The sequence below is a fragment of the Brachycentrus maculatus genome, unplaced genomic scaffold (assembly GCF_059751285.1).
Source record: "Brachycentrus maculatus isolate JH-2025_06_01 unplaced genomic scaffold, ASM5975128v1 h1tg000018l, whole genome shotgun sequence".
Classification (NCBI taxonomy): domain Eukaryota; kingdom Metazoa; phylum Arthropoda; class Insecta; order Trichoptera; family Brachycentridae; genus Brachycentrus; species Brachycentrus maculatus.
In genome coordinates this window covers 1,056,671-1,077,236 of record NW_028280772.1, presented here as the reverse complement: position 1 = coordinate 1,077,236, position 20,566 = coordinate 1,056,671, and the positions used below count along the sequence as shown (strand labels likewise).

The following is a 20,566-nucleotide window of genomic DNA, read 5'->3' as shown; positions in this document are numbered from 1 at the left end:
GAGAAGTGAAACTTTTTAGGTTCTAAAAACTGTTGATTTTATGCATCTCTTTGCATTTCTTGACCATTTTATTGTATCAGGATAATAAAATAGTTATGTGGAGTTTCAATTAATAGAATTTCACTTGATTTAAGTAATATTTCTTTTCTTTTCAATTTCCATTAATTCACGCTATTAGAAAGAAATTATGGGTTCAAGATAGCTAAAGATTAAAATAATTTAGACTGAAAATTTTCTATAGTAAATATCGCGAGAATATTGCGTCGATGATAGTGATCTGATCTGGTTGCAGACTGACCTTTGTCAGTGTTCAATTTTGACTAGAATTTTTCATCCAAAAATCTTATCAACATATTATTTATTATAATTTATGAATTGATTTTTCAAATCAAACACAGATTTTTGAGTCTACTAAGTTTTATTTTATTGTTAAATTACATTTAAAAATAATATTGTGACAATTGTATCGCCTATGGCATTGAGCTTCGTCCGAGTTGAAGTTAATATTTCATTGGAATTTATCCAGTTCTTTTCCTTACAATCTGTACCTTCAATAGTGGAATTTGTTAGCAAATAACTACTAAAACGTGATTAGCTAATGAACAGCATAATATGAAAGCGTCTATGCCTTGATAAACTGCGGCCCGCGGCAGATATTTGTGCGTCCCGCGATAAAGCAAACAATTTAAATTAAATATAATATTATAAACTACGTACAAAAATTACATAAAAAATTTGTTTGTAGTTCTGATAAAAATCTTGAATAATAAACTGTTTTTTCTTTCTTTTTTATTAGGGATGATACAGATATCTTTATCCATATCCAAATATTTCGGATATCCGAAATAAAAAAAATATCCGTATCCGAGTTCGATATAAAAAATGATTCGGACAATTGCGGATGTTACTCTAAATTACATTTTCAATTGACATGACCCGATATTAATATTTGTTTTGAGTTAAGACAGAGATTATCTTTGACTGTTTTAGCACTGCGACTAACTTTATTTTTACAATATTTTGAGTAATTAAAATCTTGATAGAGACAAAGAATATTTTTAATTTATTTCACGGAATAGCATCAAGTGGCCACTTAAACCAGCCAATGACAGGTCATAAGCCCTGTAAATGCCTAGATAGGGGTAGGGGTTGGCTAGGAGTATGTATAGGAGCTCAGAGCTGGAAACTAGCATGTAACAGTCGGCTATCGTACATAATACCCAATTCATAAGTGTGCGGCCCGCAGTGATACCTCACATTGTCCCATGTGGCCCTTGACCAGAAAAGTGTGACGACCGCTGGTCTAATGGTTCTCTATGCTACGTGTCAACGCAGTACGTGCGTCGATAGTTAGAAATTATGCGGAAAAATGTATACTGTAATAAAATACTCCTTATCATCTATCGTTTACTTTGTGTAATACCTACCACGCTATTACACAAGGTGAGTAATATATGATAAGAAGACTATTTCATTACCATGGAGAGTATTTCATTACCATACCACAAGGTTGTCAATGCTTTTAATATACAAAAAATATATTCTGTAATAGTTAATTTTTTTTATTAGCCACTCGTTGCCGAAGCTCAGTCTGAAACCAAAAAGTACACATTTATTTTATGTTTATTTCATACTGCTTATGAAGCGATGAAAATATTTTAAAAATCTTTGCAAAAACAAATCAAATTAAATATTGAAAATGCCAAGTGACTTCGACTTGGCATGTCACATCATTGCTACACGAACTGTATAAACTCTGTATATGTATAAATCAGTACATAAGACGGCTTATAGTATCTAAAAGAGCAACGCATTCCAGACGAATTAGTTAATAGATGTCTGAAGCTTCGATCGACTACAACTGCCATGGGTAATGTGATCTTACCAACTCTCAACCAGGGCACTAAATTTGAGGAGCGTGACTTTGCCATTGCGGAACCAATAGCATGAAATAATCTTACTTCAGCAGTTCGAAACAGTGAGAATCATACGATGTTTAAAAAATACTTAAAACAAATTTTCGCAATTTCGTTTTCTAAAATTTAGTTTAATCGCAGTAAAAAACACTTGAGGTACAATTTTATCCACCACACTGCTTTGCCGCCGGGGTAAGCAGATAGAATAGAACGCCGCATCACTCTGTCTTTGTAAATATTCCTCGTATTTTCATATTATTATTTCGTATTCATGTATCTCCTCGTACGGCCCGCCGAATATTTTAACTACTGACCTGTCCGCTTTCAAGTAATTTCAGTTATTTCAATATATATATAACGTGGTAATATTTATCTTTGTAAATTGGGTGTAAATAATATGTAAAGTGGGTGTATAATAATAAAATAAACAATGTGTTGCTTTGTAATTAAAGTTTATTCTTAATTTATCTTTATAATATTTTTCTATCTATCTATCTGATTCTGACAGTTCAGAATATTATATTTTTTCTATCTGATGTCTTTTGTTTTATTCAGCGCCACGCATGCGACATCGGGTGGTAGATTTATACTATATGTAGGTACTTAATAAAATGTATAGGTAGGTACCTAGTTATTTTATTACATATATATATATATATATATATATATATATATATATATATATATATATATATATATATATATATATATATATATATATATATATATATATATATATATATATATATATATATATATATATATATATATATATATATATATATATATATATATATATATATATATATATATATATATATATATATATATATATATATATATATATATATATATATATATATATATATATATATATATATATATATATATATATATATATATATATATGTATATATATATATTATAAATGCGCCATTTTCAGTACTTTGAAGTACCTACTATTTTATTTGTTGATTTGGTGTTTATTTTATAGAACTCTATATTACACCTTAAATATGTTAATCAAACTTTTATTCGAGTGTAATAAAATGTTGATTTTATTTTAAAAGCATTATAACAAAAATTCTGTGACAATTGTAAGAGCATTTTTAATTAATGTTTTCATGATATTACTTTGAAATTCTCACAGAATTTTCGTCTTTATGTTTTTAAAACAAAATTGAATATTTCAGTAGAATCAAATCACTTTCAAGTACGTTTGTTATTTATAAACAGCCGTTTTCAATAATTTCACGGTGGAAAAATGCGCTGTATAATTTATTAAAAAGATTTTTTTAAGGAATAACCCGCAAAGCTTCTACAATATTTTAGTCTGTAGGTAGGGTAGTCGGGATAGGGAAGGTAAATGAGAAAAATACATCATAAACTCCCAGAACAATTGAAAATAAATCTTTCTTGAATTAATTATGCAATAGTAAAATTATAACGTAATATTTTTTTGTATCGTAGAACAGTTGTTAGTTAAAGAAATGTAAGGCTGAACTAGGGATAGTTTACAACATTAAAAAACAGTTCTTTAAAATGGTATGGACATGTGGATCGAATGGATAACGAGAGAATGACAAGTATGTTATTTATTGTTTCGGCATTAACTTTGTGGTAAGATGATTAAAATATAAATAAAACACTTGTATTTTACCACTTGCGTATTATATTGCTACGACTAGTTTCGGAAGCCAAACATGTTTTTTTACATATGCGGGTTTATATTCATACCTGCAGATGGAAGCATATGTAGCTTCCGAAACCAGTTGTAACAATATAATACTCCAGTTGTTAAAAAAGTATTTTATTTATAATTTACCAAGAAAATATATTTCGCGAATGTGAAAGGGAGAAAACAGAACGAGGACGGCCGAAAAGACTTGGCACGACCAGATCAATCAGAACCTAAAATCTGGTGGTGTCAAAAGTTTACATAATCGTTGGGCATGTATTACGAGATGTATGAATGTAAAGGAAGCTAGGAATGTATGTCGGGATAGGTGAGTGTTGCGTTCCATTCTCTCTGCCCACCCCTGCAGGGAAACGGCACGGCATGATGGTAGTAATAGTTATTATAATAATTTGGGTGGACGCTTATAAAACCTTGGATTATATGTAATATGAATATAATGATAAATAAAAACATTAAAAATAAAACGTCTTCAATCAGTAACAGCAGTACCTATGTAGTAGTGGTAGTAGCACAGTTGTTCTTCTTCTTCAAACCCTTATCTGCACCCCACTGGTGCATAGGGCACTGCATCATATAAACGCCATTACTCTACGACCATTACACTACGGAGGCGGATACTTAATAATAAATTGGATAATTTGTATAGCGCCATTTTCGTAAAATACTACCTCAAGGGCTCTCATAAAGACTTGCATAATAAAAGGAAGATAATTATATGTAAAAAATAAATAAAACTTTGTCTATCGGTAGTATGTAGTAGTGGTAGTAGCATAGTTGTTACAGGCAATGTTAATAATATAATAATAAAAATAATTTGGCGGTTAATTTGTATAGCGCCATTTTCGTAAAATACTACCTCAAGGGCGCTTAAAAAGACTTGCATAATAAAAGGAAGATAATTATATGTATAAAATAAATAAAACGTTGTTTATCGGTAGTATGTAATAGTGGTAGTAGCATAGATGTTACAGACAATGTTAATAATTTAATAAAAAAATATATTTGGATAACTTGTATAGCGCCATTTTCGTAAAATACTACCTCAAGGGCGCTTAAAAAAACTTGTATAATAAAAGGAAGATAATGATATGTAAAATATAAATAAAACGTTGTCGATCGGTAATAGATGTAGTAGTGGTAATGGAACAATTGTTACAGGCAATGTTAATAATATAATTAAAATAATAAAAAAAATGGATAATTTGTATAGCGCCATTTTCGTAAAATACTACCTCAAGAGCGCTTAACGTCAGTACGGAATCGCATGGAAAATAATTAATTTAAATCTGCACCGCACAGCTTACGAGTGCCATCGCATACAGTAGCTCAAAGGCGCGTAAAGAGAGACTCGACTACACTGACGTTCGGGGGCTCTCTCTTTCATCCCCTACTTGATTATCGGGAGGGCGGGGCTTGTGTGGGCGGTATAGGGAAGGGGCGGGCACTTCTATCTTAGGAAATATTTCTAATCCATTCTCGTGGATGGGATGGGAGTAGCTGTTGTTCTCTTTTTACTTGGGTAATGATTTCTGTGTGAAATTACCCATTATTAAACGTCTCGTTTCGAGACAAAAGATTCACTTCACCTCGCTGCTGATTATTTCTTCATTTTCTTCTTCTTTTCTACCCTTATCTGCGCATATTGTGCAAAACTTTATCGTTTGAAGCTCTGAGACCGGTTGGCGACGTTTCATTTATAATCGAAAATTTTTTTTAACTGATAAATATTTGTGTTAGCGATTAGTTTGTCCGCCTCCGTGGTGTAATGTTTAGCTACCGCGCTGGTTGTACCGGGTTTGATTCCCAGGGGGGTGAAAGTAAATATAAATGATTCACTCTAAGTGATTCATTTAAATCTAAAGAAATGTTCATCTTCGAGATACCAACATGACCTTACAATACCAAAATGCAATAACAATTCCAACAGAACTTTAAATATTTAGGAACCGAGTACTTCAATAACCCTACAGAAATAAAAAATAAAGACATTAAAATGCTTAAAAAATTAATTTTATACATGTTAATCTAAGAAAGAAAGAAAAACAAACAAAAAATTATTATAATAAAAAAACATATATTACCAACAAACATAAACAATAAATAATAAGTGTAAGTCCCTCTGCAAGCAAATTTGAGGGAACTGCGTTATTAATTTTAAGATTGTAAAAGTAGAAATGTCTATAAAATTAATTCAAATTATAAAGCAAACTTTTGTAACCATTTTAAATAAAAAAAAACGTCTTAAAGAAAATGATAATTATAATAGAACTTTTTTGTGTTGATTACTTAGAAATATTAGAATTAATTAATTAATTAATAATAACTTACAACTAATAAATACACAAGTAAACGATTTTTCTAAAAGTCCGTTATTAAATATGTTTCCAATTACTCAACTTCCCTGATCCCTTTTGACCGTGACTGCTAATCAACGCAAAAAAAACGAATTGAGATCTATTTATTTTTATTTTTTTATTTTTTAATTTTTTAATCAAAGATACATTGTATGGCAAAATAATCAACATAGTTACATTTACATAGTTTTTTTTACGTGCTACCTCACTAAGAGAGCAGATTGCTCGTGTTTAGAGAGGGAGTTCGCTTACAGGGTTTGTACATATAAATACATATAATCTACTCAAGCCATTTCCCTAACGGCCAAAATATTTAGAATTTTGTTAAGTAGATAGTGTTTTAGTATTAATCAGTCTTGAAAAAGAAGCGGTTAGCTTCGAAAACGGTAGACATTATAATTATGTTAAAATAAAACATTTATAGTGATTTTAAAAAAAAGTTGTATTTTAATTATATAAAAAATCAATTCCGTTAAATGTTAGGTACCTGGGTGACGTATCGAACGTTCAAATTCTTATCGCGTTCGGCCGCGCTAGGGGTTTAAAGTCTTTTTTTATAAAATGTATACATTAAAAATAAAAATAAAAACTCCTAACTTATCAATAACTCCTTTATTTTTAAATCTGTGCATTTATTTCCAACAAAAACTTATTTACTTATTTATTACTTGTTTTAAGAAAAAAATCAATTACATCAAATATTAACTGGGTTTAATGAAAATAAGTTGATTATTTAAAAAAAAAACACTTGTATACCACTTAATGAGTTTTATTTCGTAACACATGGCTATTTTCGAAAACTACAGATGTTTTCATCTGTAGGTGTTATTACAATTTTACCATTCGTACAACACAAGTGTTTTTTTTAAATTATCAATGACATTCCACAAAGTTAAAATCGTATCAATAGGTTATAAAATTAAGATCCGACTTATCGTACATTGGGCCTTAAGGGGATATTTTCAAACACAGAAATCAATCCACCGGAGAGGTCTCATGTCTGTTCAGGCCCGATTTTAAAAAAATAATGTTTATTGGATACTTTATGTTCTTAGACCATATTACATTGAAAGAAAATATTTTAACTCCTCACCTTTTAATAACTCTTCAAAACTGCATATTTCGACGGCACCTACGTAAAGTACTCTATCTGCAAATCTGTTACTTTACAGAAGAGAGCTAAGAAGATTTTTTCAATGTATTTTTTTAAATTAATTAACGGTTTTATCTGAAATTCTAAACTAGTATTATACATTCAAAAACACGATAAAATAATGTATCAATAATGCTTTGTCAAAATTAAGTAGTTAGCGTTTTAGGAGTTTAGTTCATTTCGAAAATTCAATGTAGATAGCGTCTTATACCTACGCCTGAAAACTAGGCGCAATTTATTTTATATATTTTTTTGTTTGATTATATTTGTAGATGACGGTCAATTGATAACATACACCAAATATATCAAAATTGACAAAAATGTAGTTAGAGCACTTCGGCTGTCCAAACTTAAAACACAGTAAGGGACATTTTTTCGTAGTACGTTTTATTTGCATTTTTGGACTAAGTAGATTCTATTTAGTCCAAAAATGCAAAAAAAACGTACTACAAAAAAATGTCCCTTACTGTGTTTTAAGTTTGGACAGCCGACTTTACGTAGGGCACGTCGATTTATTCCGAAGAAAATCTTATTTTTTCAGTCCAAAAAAAATGTGTTTTAAGTGAAACTTTCAATTACTTTAAATATTACCTGGGTTTGAAGAAAATGAAGTCGCGCTTGGGCCTCTGGTTTGGAAGGGTTTGTCAGTCGTCTTGGTGTGGGTGTGTGGCCCGGCGCCAGAGCGCCGCGCGGAGTGAGCCATGTGTGGCGCGCTGGGAAGGCAATCTTGGCAGGAAATTTGGTCGCCGGCCGCGCGCCCAACAGCTTCCTTCCTCGCCGGACGAAGCCTACTTACCTCGCCCCGACCCGCCCTTACTCACTTAATGTATTATTACACTCTTAGCAATATTCTATTCCCAATGGACAGTTTCTCTTTGCCGTACATCGAGATCAAACGTTCGTTACATCAATTCAATTATTATTATTATTATTTTATTATTTATTACTACTACTACTGCTACCATCACGCCGTTTCCTCGCAGGGGTAGGCAGAAAGGATGGAACGCAACATTCTTCTGTCTTCTTCACATCCATACATCTAGTCATACATGCCCTCCGATTACGCAGACTTTTTAGACCACCAGATTTTAGGTTCTGATTTATCTGATCGTGCCAAGACTTTTTCGGTCGTCCTCGTTCTGTTTTCCCGCTCACATTCGCCACATGTATTTTCTTAGTCATTATCTCGCTATCCATTCGCTCCACATGTCCATACCACCGTAAAGAACTCATCCTAATCTTTGCAATTATTCCTTGTTCAGCCTTAAATTCCTTTCTTATATCTTCGTTTTCAATTCTGTCATACAATGATTTTCCCCACATTCGTCTGAGGGAGCGCATTTTAACAGCGTTCACTCTGCTTTCGTCCTTCCTTTGCTAGTTCCATGTTTCGCTTCCATACCTACATTAGTGTCGGTACCAGCACGCCGTTGTGAACTGCTAGCTTAGCTTCCATGGACATATTTTTATTTGCAATCACTCTTTTATCACTTATTATTTATAACTAACTAACTAACTTACCATCACGCCGCTTCCCCGCAGCGGTAGGCAGAGAGAATAGAGCGCCACACCACTGTCCTTGCAAACATTCTTCGCCTCTTCCACGTTCATGCATCTCCTCATACATACCCGCCGATTGTTACGACTCCTAACCTGACCACTTTCAAGTATTTGGCACACCTGATCGTGCCATGTTTTTCTCGGTCTACCTCTGCTTCTTTTCCCACTAACATTCGCCTCATAAATTTGTTTTACCGTTCTTTCCTCACTCATTCGTTCTACATGTCCAAACCATCTCAACACACCTTTCTTAATTTATTCATTGATTTCTTTTAAACAACAATAATAATAAAATTGGATAATGGCACATACTATGTCTCGTTTTTGCTGCTTCCCCACCTTACGAAATAATAATTCAAATTACTAAATTAAATACCTCCATCAATATCTTCTACCAATTCCAAGATATAACTTAACAATCAACCTCTTCAGTGGACAGTACCTCAGCCCTTGTCAGTGTTGCCATATCGCTCACTTCTTTCAAGAACGTCATAAATCAAAAATCGTCAATTTTCATTTCTGCATGTTTTCGGAATGCCCAAAAAATGTACTATATTCTAGCAAAAAAGGGATATTTTTAACTTAAAATTTACCCGCTACAGGGCAGAAAGTGTTATTTTTGCATTTTGAAGAAAATGTATTGTTTAATATTTCTTTAAAATAAACTAAATATTTTTCAAATGGAGAAAAAAAATTCAGGTTTTACTTAAAAAGATCTGTTGCACAGTAAAAAGTTCAGTAAGTAGCTTGATATTTATTTTTAATACGTTGTATTATATTTGTAAACTTTAAAAACGTTCTCCTGAAAAATCAAGTTTTTTGATTTATGACGTTCTTGAAAAGAGTGAGCGATATGCCAAACCAAAAAATCCGAATCAAACAGTGTAGACATCTGTATAGAATCAATAACCCATAATGTGTAAACAATAAATTTTAGAACCAACAATTTATGGTAGTTTATTGAGAAACTTACCTTTTTGAGAAAATAAAACAGTACTCGTACTTATATAATTTTTTTTTACACATTTTTATAAATTTTAAAAATCAAATCCTTTTCTATTTTTAGTTTGTAGCATGGGTCATTGTTAAGTAGTTTTGATAGTAATAATACCTCCATCGATTCAGTACCTAAATGGATTCGTGTTTTGGTTTTGATTAAGTAGGTGCCTAGTTGCCTTTGCTTTAAAATTTTGATACAAATAGCAAGATCTGTTAAACAGAACTTACAGTATGCATATTCTTCACCCTTTTCACTTGTTTTTAACCAAGTCTTAAAATAATTATTTTCCAGCCAGCACTGATTTAAACGTTGCGTATTACGTTGCGTATTACGTTGCGTATTACGTTGCGTATTACGTTGCGTATTACGACGTGTTTAAAAAATGAACACTCGGTCGCATGAACAAAATATACATGTTTTGAGGAATCCTGCAGTAAAACTATTTAACTAACCATCACGCCGCTTCCCCGCAGGGGTAGGCAGAGAGAATCGAACGCCACACCACTCTGTATTTGCAAACATTCTTCGCCCCTTCTATTGTACATTCATGCATCTCCTCATACATACTCGACGATTATCACGACTCCTGACCCGGCCGCTTTCAATTATTTGACATACCTGACATACTTGACATATTTGACATACATCTTATCTAATAGAACATCAACTGTTCATATGTAGTATCTGGGGTGTACATCTAAAACACTTGGAGTTTTACCCAAAAATATAAATGAAAAATTGACACGCCACAACGAACATCAATTTAGGCCCACAAAGATACTGATCCCTTGCTTACAAATTTATAAAGGGAAGATTTGATTTGATCAATCTGTATTTGCAAACAATCTTCGCCTTTTCCACAGTCATGCATTTCCTCATACATACACGCCGATTATTCTGACTGCCGACCCGACCACGCCCAAGTATTTGAAATATTCAATAACGCCAAGTATTTGAAATATTTGATAACGCCAAGTATTCCTCGGCCTTCCTCTGCTTCTATTACAAACCATATTCCCCTTTTTACTATCCTTTCTTCACTCATTCGATTCACATTCCCAAACCACTTGTAAGTACTGAGGAAGACCGAGAAAAACTTGGCATCACAAAACATTTCAAATGCTCGAAAGTGGCCAGGTCAGGAGTTGGAGAGGCGAAGAGTGTGTGCAAAAAAATATTGATGTGACGTTCTATTCTCTCTGCCTACCCCTGCGGGGAAGCAGCATGATGGATAGTGTTGTGGGTTCGCGTGAGGAAAGATCATCAGCAAAAGATTGCTTCTTTTTTCTTGTTGTGATTGTTTTTAAGGAGAAACGAATCTAGAATTACCCTTGCCAGACTACGCGGGTATTCACACGGTTGCGAGATGTTGTTGTCAACACTGTCAGCAACGTACCTACATTTGAGTTATTTAGTTTTATAAAAACATTAAAGCTAATATGCTTAATATTTTTTTCCAAATAACAAACATATACTTTTAAAATATAATCAAATTGTGATATCTGTTTTGTATTTTTTCAAACGGCACTTATTTAAAATTTGTTGTGCGTAATATTTACACCCTGGGGCATATTTATCCATCCACCCCTCCGAATAGCTCCCCCAGCAAATATAACGACACCATATAATTCCATAACTTTTTTCCATTACGGCGCGCCCAAAGGAAAAGAAAAATTGCCACTCATTGTTCTAGAGACGTCATATTGACTGCTCGCCCAAAAAGAAAAGGCTAATCTTTATTGGATGATTACGTACCCACTCGATTTAAGATATTTCAATATTCTCTTTTTCTTCTTTTTCTTGGTGTTGGCTTTGTGGCCAGTTTTTAACAGGGATTAGCTTCCTGCGAAGTCGATTTCCAGCTGTCAATCCATATCTTTGATGGTCTGTTCGTAAGTTATCTACTTTGGGGTTGACCGTGCAGTGCAATGTGGGGGAGTCTGGATGGTTCCATTCTCCTCACATGCGCATACCACTGTCATCTTCCCCACCTAACGACGTCTTGGATCTTAAATTTTTCTCTTATCCTGGAGTTCTTTGTTTTTTTCTAGTCTCTTGTCAGATATGCTCCTTAGAGTCATATTATTTATTGATTCGGCATTAACTTTGTGGAATGACATGATTATTTTAATTAAATTAAACACTTGAATAATCCACTGAATTGAGTTTTATTTTTATTTACGACTAGTTTCGAAAACGACAATTGTTTTCATCTTCTGGTACAAATTAAAACTAACGAATAAAAATATATGTAGGTGTATATATACATAGGTGTCCTTAGAGTCTTCATTTCTGACACTCTTAGTGCGTTTTTTGATGTGTCAATATTAATATTATTTTTTTATAACTAACAGTGAAGGGAGACCGAATAAATTTGGTATGGACTAGGTACTTAGTATTTCAACTACTTGAAAGTGGTCAGGTCAAGAATCGTACGAAGAGTACGTGGAGATCCATGAATGTGGAATAGGCGAAGATTGTTTGTACAGACAGATTGGTGTGGCGTATCTCCGCCTACTCCTGCGGTAAAATCTAAAAAAATCGTTTTATATCGTATAACATTTCATGAAGAAAAAAAAACACATGACATTTCCTACCACTTTTCTTTTAGCATTACCGCTAGTTTTCTCTTAGTCCCACCGGTTTCGACAAATACCTTGTCTTCTTCACAGATGGATAGACACTGTGCATCTGCATATGTATCTATCCATCCGTAAAGAAGACAGTGTGTTAATAATAAAAAAAAACCTGTTGAAAAAACAGTATCATATGAAAAGTGATCAAATGTTTTTTATGTTTTATTTATTATTACAAAAAATATAATAATAACAACTTTCTTCGATTTAATAGCTTAACATAGTTCATAGTTCACCGCTGCCACAAAAAAACGCGCTTAGAGTGTCAGAAATGAAGACTCTAAGAAACATATCAGGCAAGAGTATTCGAGATAAAATAAGAAATGTCAGAATCAGGGAAATATGCGAGATCGAAGATGTCGTTAGGTGGGGAAGGCAACAAAGGAGACAATGGTATGCGCATATGACAAGAATGGAACCATTCAGACTGCCCCACATCGCACTGTACGGCCAACACCATGGTAGACGACTCTTGGGCAGACCACCAAAGAGATGGGTCGATAGCTGGGAATCGACGTCGCAGGAGGCTAATCCCTCTTAAAAACAGGCCGCAAGGCCTACAATTAAAAGAAGAAGAAGATATAGTTTAATCGGATATTGCTATTAATATTCTAAGGGTCAAATTCTTTAATGATGTGTTTTGAAAAACGTGTGTAAGTCGCATTTTAACGCTTGCGTATTAATTAAACTGCCAGCCGATTTAACAGTAGTTCGTGAATACGAGTGCTATTTTCAATTTGCGGTATTTTCTCATTTGGAACTCGAAGCCGGAAAAGAAAAACAGGCGGCCAGAGAAGTCAAGTCCGAAGCCCTTCCGGCCTTGTTCCGGTAGCGGCTTATCGGCCAGGGGTGTTAAACACAACCCGACGCAAAAGAGCCATGCTGGCTACTCGCTCTGACCCATTGTGGCGTCATAAAGAACACGCTTCCTACCGACTGCTTTTGTGGTTTCACATAATACCCCGATTTTTTTTCGAGATACGCATAATCACGATAAATAATATAATAACCCGCTTTTCTGTGGATCAGTCTGGTCAAATGGTAAAGAAAGAAAATTGTGAGCACTCATATCTAATATGTTTCATTTCACCATGCTTGTAATATAAAAAAAATAACTCATATAATTGGAGATAATCCAGATTTGTGAACAAGTGTGTATTTGGACACACTCAAAAAGCTTGTAAAGCAATATTATTTTTTTTTATTAATTGATTCGGCAGTCGCTTTGTGGTAATATCTACCCATGTTTAATTTAAATTTTCTTTGGTAAATACCATAATTTCTTAAAATCTGTTGTGACACGAGTTTCGAAGTACCATTAATAGAATGCTGTTTTTTAGAATAGTTAAACAGATAACGGACTGATATGGTCAGCAACGTGAATGTGCTCCAAAGAGCAAAAGTAGGACAGTTGCTGACTGATATCAAAGTCCGAAAGGTGTCCTATCTGGCGCATGTCCTTAAAGGAGAAAAGTATGAGCTCTTGCACATAATAAAGGGTCGGCGAGGTGTGAGCAGAAGGCAAATGATCTCCTAGTAAGATAAGATAAGGACAATTAATCTCAAGTGATAGTCGGCGTCCGGGGAGACCTGATATGACACGCACGGAAGAAGATATTTATAAATAATCATAATAGATAAAATAAAAGGTCGACGAGGTGTGGGAAGAAGGCAAATCTCCTAGCTCCAGAATATACGAAATTGAATGAGGATCAGAACAGTCGAGAACAAGTCTAAGACAAGGGTAATTACTCTAAAGTGATAGTGGACATCAGGGGGGCTTGATATGGCACACAAAGATGAAGAAGTAATAAGAAGAAGGCGCAATAATGTACACAAAGTACGCACCAATACAATGCCCTGTTTCTCCTAGCTGAAAAAGCACAAGTAACTTCTCGTTTTGATAGACTGGAAGCCAAATGTCTCGGAAAAAATTAAACAGTGAAGTCCCTTTTAAATCGTCCCCCGTTAGCTGCGAGGGGAGAGCTAGGGCGCGGAGCCGAGCGCGTGGCGGTGGTCACGTGGCCAATAACAATGCTAGCTTAATGCATTGATTGACAGTTACAATATTCCGCTAAGTGATGCAATATTCCGATGAATATCTTCAAATGCCGAATCATCCATGCTCGGATGGCTTCGGCTGGGGTGACGGGAAGCGAGGAGGCGCTAGCGCCGGGATTGTCACCGTTTCTAATGCTTATTCTGTGACGTTACACGCAACTTATGAAATCTAATTTAGCGCCTTCAGACGTTCTGGTGAAAGACGTCATGATTATCAAGATTTCAACTTTTTCGGAAAAGTCTTTGAAGCAAACATTAAAATAACCCTACCCAGTAAGGTCTTCAATCTATCATCGCAATATAACATTTTTGGGGTGTCCAAATCCTTTCACAAATCACAAATCTGGGTTTTATGTTCTCCGCTTAGGAGTTGTTTTTATTGCAATTTGACATCGCAACATAGATGAAGAAGAATATGGAGGTCTGGGTATCTAAAAGACTGGTTTACGTAATCGCTTTATACAAGTACAACATTTACATTTCACCCATGATTGGAAACCACATTATTACAATTTTTGGAAGTCACACACTAAACAACATATGATACGAATCTTTATTCAGCAGAGACTATTTTCATCATTACTCAAATCAACCAAAGATACTGCCTCGAACTCAACATGAACCGATGTGACATATTATTTAAAATATATTACTGCTACTACCTGCTAGGGGTAGGCAGAAAGGATGGAACGCCACACTCTTCTGTCCTGACATTCACTCCTCGCCTCCTTCACATCCATACATATAGTCATAAATGCCCTCCGATTACGCAGACCTTTGACACCACCAGATTTTAGGTTCTGATTGATCTGATCTTACCTAGTCTTTATAAAACTAATTAACTAACTAACTAACCATCACGCCGCTTGCCGTAGGGGTAGGCCGAGAGAGTAGAGAATTTAAGTGATTTTTTCACTGTAATATTTATTCAATATTAACCTGGACTGTTAACTGAAGCGGAGGGCTGATCACCTTTCCTTCGTGTGTTATCGATCAAGATAAGTGTCTGAATAATGAATTTATATTTATGAATTTATGAATAATGAATATATATATATATATATATATATATATATATATATATATATATATATATATATATATATATATATATATATATATATATATATATATATGTATGTATATATATATATATATATATATATATATATATATATATAAATATATATATTTATATATATATATATATATATATATATATATATATATATATATATATATTATATAATAGATGTTATAAATTAGGAGGCGTATGAGTAAATTTTTCACGATCGATTTAATGTCAATTTTATTCTCTTTTTCGTACGGCGATAAACAGTTAATAAATCAAGTGCGTCATGCGATGTTTTGAAAGTCCCACGTAATAACAACAACAGCGTAGTTTAGTCAAGGACCCCCGCTCCCCCAACGCGGCATGATCGATGGAATAAAGTGTTGGAGATCACTGCAGGACTCGAAGCGTAAAAAAAACTTACGGTATCCTAAATTCATGCTATCACTTACTCGACTGGGTCCGAACACAGCGTCGGCGTGTTGTGTGTGCACGCAGGCCGCGCGCGTGTGTGCGGCGCGCCTGCGAGGGGTGCTCGTTCCAACCCCAGCGAGCATGTCGCTCAATACGGCTACATCCAACACACGCGTATTCGCGTTTTTCTACAAGAAACATTGAGACATCTTGCTGTATTAGAAATTTAAAAAAATGTATTTGGTGAGGCCACATTACTACCGTTATCAGTCATTTGTAATAATGTACATATATCGTGTTAATAAATAAATAAATAATTATGATGATAGTAAATGAAAAAATTAACATAAATTTGGGATTATGGCTGAGATTTCTAAAGTTCAAATTCAGAGTGCGAATTTAAGCATTTTTTGGAATATATGTACATATTGTAATTTACCTTTTTTTTTAAAATATATATCGATAAAAATGTTATTTTTTTTTTTACTCCTTACCTTTTAATACCTTTTTTCTATTTAAAACCAAATATTTATTTTATGTATTAATTTTAAATCAAACACAGATTTTTGAGTCTACTAAGTTGTATTATATTAACAAAAATTCATATTGTGACAATTGTTTCGCCTTGATATGGCATTTTCAAACGAATGTGAAGGTTAAATGGACTGACGGAATTCTAAGTGACAGTTTAACCATATATTTATTTCGAAAAAAGCTTATTTCTTCAACACAAAAACGGTATTTTAAGCAAAAAATCAATTGCGTCAAATGTTACCTTGGTTTCATAAAAAGTCGCGATTTATCGGCCTTAACTGTGTGGAATAAAACTAACTAACTCGACATCACATCATCAGAAAGAATGGAATGTCACACCAATCTGTCTTTGCAAATAATCTTAGCCTCTTCCACATTTATACATCTACTCATACATCCACGACGATTATACCGACTTCTGACCTGACACTTTCAAGTACATATTTGAAATACTAATGATCATGCAGAGTCCATTCGTCAGGAGCTACACTTGGATGGCTTGACTCTGGACAGTGTCTGTACACGACGGATTCTACAGTTCTTTATAGCCTGGAACGACTGGCTTTGATCGGTAGCCGGGAAGAGAGGGAGAGGAAGATCCCCACACGATGGACCGATGAAGCGCTGAGTGCAGCGCAGTCAAGGGATAGCTGGAGAAGAGTCATTTCTTCCACAAGGGTAACAACCTTCAGTAATGAGGAGTAAGATGGTCAAAAAGAATTATTGAAAAAAAAATCAAATATCATAGGTATCTAAATTTGATAATAATTGAAATACCCATAATAATACGGGTGAATTTCGAAAACGTATGTATATGGTTGGCTGGGGGGTTCATAATAAAGAGTTCACGCATTCGTGAAAGCCTGGGAATAACTGACACCAATAGTAAGGTAGAGGAAAGGCAATTGAGATGGTATGGGCACATAGGACGTAGAGAACCTGAACATATTTTTTTTAGATGGGTATTGCATTTATTATTTACTTTGCTTATTATGTACCTACAAGGTTTATAGGTCATTTAGTGGATTTTTGTTTCTTCTAGCTAATAAATATGTTTTATTTGAATCTGTGTTGGGAACAGGAGGGATAATTTAGTGTGGGCCAAACAGGAACTTCTCAGTATTTGCTCATTGCTGGGAGGAAACCACGTAAAACTCCTCAGGAGAAGGCGGACTGTTGACTGTAACCTGAATGCAACAATAGTAAACCAGGCGATCGCCATGGATCTTCCTCGAAAGACATCTAGTGGACCAAAAAAAGTATCACATCCCTCAGTAATGATGACTAACACTGAGAATAAGAAGAAGATCAAACAAAGTTTCCTCGGTCTTCCTCGGTACAATTATCGATTATCGAATCAAGAGTTTAACTTCAATAATTGTTAACTACTATAAAATGGGAAGCATATTTTTTTCCTGGATTGAATGTAGGGGAAACGTGTCGCGACACGCCGTCTCTTTTAGCTTTCATTATTCCTTCCCCGTATAACAAAGAAAGTGGTGGCAAATGGTACACTGCCAGGAGAGAGTAGCTACCCGAGCACGTCGCGTGTCGAACATCCATTGGAGCCGAAGGAATCCGTGTTCCGTGTGCCAAGGAGCAGCGAGTGTGAATACAGATGTGTTTTACAGGCCTATAATATTTTTTCAAAACTACCAAACCAAGAACACGGTGTGACTCGGTCACAAAGTTATATCCAATATGTCAAGAATGTCCGAATTAGAACATAACATAACTCCTTCCTGCAAAATCTATTTTTTTTAAATCTCTTAATGTTTTTAATAGTTATTATAACATAAATGTAGAATAATTTTTATTAATGTAACTATTTTTGTCCGCCTCCGTAGTGTAATAATGGTCAGCACGCTCGGCTACCGTTCTGGAGGTCCCGGGTTCGATTCCCAGGGGGGGGGTCAAATAAATATAATTGATTTTTTCACTCTAATATTTATTCAATATTACCCTGGACTGGTACCTGAAGCGGAGGGCTGATCACCTTTCCTTCATGTGTAAACGATCAAGATAACACTGCGTTTATATGAAGCAGTGCCCTATGCACCATTGGGGTGCGGATAAGGGTTTTATTATTATTATAATTTTTGTTAATGTAATGTAATGTTTATTATTGTTAATGTAAGTTTTGTTTATTATATACTTTTTTAAATGTAAAGCTGTACAATTCCCGAACAAATAAAATAAAATAAAATAACTAAAAATAAATATAAAAACTGACATATTGACATCTCAACATAGATGAAAAAGAAGAAAAGTTGAGTCTGGGTACTAACACATCGTCCCCCTCCGTAGTGTAATGGTCAGCACGCTCGGCTACCGTACTGGAGGTCCCGCGTTCGATTCCCAGAGGGAATGGGGTCAAATAAATATAAGTGATTTGTCACTCTAATATATTTATTCAATATTACCCCAGACTGGTACCTGAAGCGGAGGGCTGATCACCTTTACTTCATGTGTTGACGATCAAAATAACACTGCATTTATATGATGCAATGCCCTATGCACCATCGGGTGCAGATAAGGGGTTGAATTAATACATTGTTTTCTGGTGGTTTTTTTACTTATTAGGTTCATATACTAATCACAAGTAACCGCAAACCCAATTCTATTTTTTTAAAGATAATATTTGTGTTTTTATCATTTACAAAAATACTTAAATATCAATATTCAAATCCATACTATTTTTGTGAGTCGAAGCTGCTCATTGTGAGAAATAGGTATCAAATTGTGGTAGAGTGGGTCCGTACCGAGAAACTCTGACTCAAGGGTCCGTGACAGTAACTAAGGGACCACAACCCGACGCTGTACAATGTTTTTTGGCTTCTAGCGCTCTACCAAAAGTAAGCGAATAGTACGCTTATAAGCGTTTTCCGTTCTGTACCAAAAGTAAGCGTTTTCCGCAAACAAAGAGTTAATACGGCTTACGACATGTGTTAGGCTAGTTTAAGAAGATACTGTCAAGAACTCACAAATGACTAATATCATCACGCTGTTTCTCTGCAAGTTAAGGCACAGAGGACGGAACGCCGCAATATTCTGTCCTGAGATACACTCCTAGCTCCCTACACATCACGGCTCTCGAGAGCCATCATAATAAAGGAATTCTCCTTTCCAACCCTTATCCGCATATATCGATCCATAGGACATTTCATCGTGTCGACGCAGTGTATTGATCCTTACTTACATGACGGCAAGGTGATCAATCCTGCACTCCATATATAAGTCCGAGATAGTAAAAAATATTTTAGTGTATATTAGTATGTATCCATCCCTAAAAAGGTCAAGGTGCTTGTCAAAATCGGTGGGAAAAATAGCATCAAAAATAAAAGTTTTATTTATTATATAAAGTTTGTAAAATGTGCCATAGAGTATCAGCATTCAACATCCAAGAAAATAATTTATTATTAGATTAAAAACCAATATTTTTAGCTTTTCCACTTTTTTATTTGACCAGCGACCGGGTTTCGTCGTTACCGACATCATCAGACTGGTGAGAGGCTTTACAAATTTGTATGTTATATATAAAAGAAGGCAGGAGTTGATAACCATGATTTGATATAATTTTATGAGAAATTAATTTAATTTTAGTGAATTTAAGTATTGTATGATATTTTAAATATTTTTTTATAAAGGTTTTTTGTATTGAAAGCACGATTTTATATAAAGTTAAAATAGATTTGTATTTTTTGTAAATGAATTTAAATTATGTAACGAGGTATCAGGAAATGCTGGTTGACGGCTCCTTCCACTAAGCTGTGGTTGTCCGGGGGGGAGTCCGAAGTTCTCTGAAATGTAAATTTCCCGGCAGTCATTTCTTATCGACAAGACATTAAGGCATCTATTGTTTCTTTTCTAATGGGTAAAGTAAGGGAGAATGAATGTGTGTTACTTGATCATTTAATATGTCTTTATTATGACAATTTTTTAATCTATTTATTTCCAAAATTTCGAGCCTATCTAATTTTTTACCTTTACTACATTTGTGTAAGATTTTTACATTAAAATTTTTATCGAAATCATGATTTGACTCTATCAAGTGGTTTGCAAAAGTGGAGTTTTCTTTTTTATTTCTCCAACTTTGGACATGTTCGTTTATTCTTATTTTAAACGATCGTCCTGTTTGCCCCACGTATTCAGCACTGCATGATCCAC

At 34.3% G+C, this 20,566-nt stretch overlaps 1 protein-coding gene across 3 annotated transcripts in view; it reads left to right on the top strand.

Moving 5' to 3' along the window:
- Positions 1-20,566, top strand: part of LOC148313147 (DNA-binding protein D-ETS-3-like) — a 140,118-nt gene that overhangs the window by 73,624 nt on the left and 45,928 nt on the right. The window lies entirely within an intron of this gene.